The sequence below is a fragment of the Amphiura filiformis genome, chromosome 1 (genome assembly GCF_039555335.1).
Source record: "Amphiura filiformis chromosome 1, Afil_fr2py, whole genome shotgun sequence".
Lineage (NCBI taxonomy): Eukaryota > Metazoa > Echinodermata > Ophiuroidea > Amphilepidida > Amphiuridae > Amphiura > Amphiura filiformis.
Window position 1 is genome coordinate 24,395,196 of NC_092628.1, and position 1,277 is coordinate 24,396,472.

Consider the following 1,277-nt stretch of genomic DNA (forward strand, 5'->3'; position numbering starts at 1 on the left):
AAAGACGAAGGCCTGATCTAGTTTCTTTAAATCATGGTGGATTGTTGGTCAGTATAATTATTACATAAATGAAATGGGAAGGGAAAATATATATTAAAAAAAAACACCTATGATGAAGTATTAAAACATGCTACTTATGATATGAAGGTATGATGGTTTCACACAAGTTGGTTGTTCTTGAGGTGATTTCAGTATCAAACAAAAATTGTGGCATTGAAAAGCTTAACTTTTGTAACAAAAAAACAAGATTAGCAAAAACAAAACAATCAAAAACAAAGAACAAAATCAGCTGTTTAAATAATGGCTTTCGTGCTCAGGTGGGTCTTTTATGTTAACACAGGATTGTTTTTTGATGGTTTTTTTTCATCATTTTTTTGAGTGCGTGGATCGATGTGAGAATGTGGACATCACATACCGTGTCGAAGATATCAATTTTTAAAGTGAACTTGGCCAGGTTCATCAAGTTATTAAATTATTATTAATGCAAATTCATTATGTTAACTGGAAGATGTTTAGAATCTTCCCCTGGCTTTTCTCAGTGATCTCTGTGTATGGATGTGTGCAACCTCCCTAATGTCCTACCTCTAAGTTTGTTTCAGGTTTTTGAATGCAACTAACACCACAATAGTATAAAGTATTGCATTGTTACTTAAAATTGCTCCAATAAGAAAAACCGAAAACAGTGTTTATCTTGAATTAAAACACTCCTACTCCCAAATTCCTGAACTACAGGATAATGATTTAACTTGTTTCATTTGGCAAAACAATATTTTTTGAATCCAAATAAATATAGTGCTGTAATTTTCTTGATTCGGGATTAGGAACAACTGGTCAGAAAACTGACATGTTGCAGTTTTTATAGTGACTAATAATAATTGCACTGTGTAATGTGCTTAGTTAGGAGTGTTAGTTAATATGGCGAGTGGCTGCAATGCGTGGTTTTCATACGCAAAATGCCGATGTCATATGGGCTAATTTTATGACAACTACAATCTGCTCATGACAAGCATTTTGCAGTGCATCCAGTTGAAGGGTTTTTGAATATTTGCAAAGGATTGAATGAGTTTCCGTGGGATGGATGCATTTGTATAATCCTATATTCCAAAAATTTTGGTGATAATTGGTTTTTTTTAGTAGAAAAATATAAAAAATCATTGTTTCTTCATCGTGTATAGGTTGAAATTTGTTGCTTGAGATAGGAAACAAATCAATACCGGGATCACATACTTGTGTCAAATGTGGATACTTTCCCAATGCATTTGCCCTTGCAGGACTTA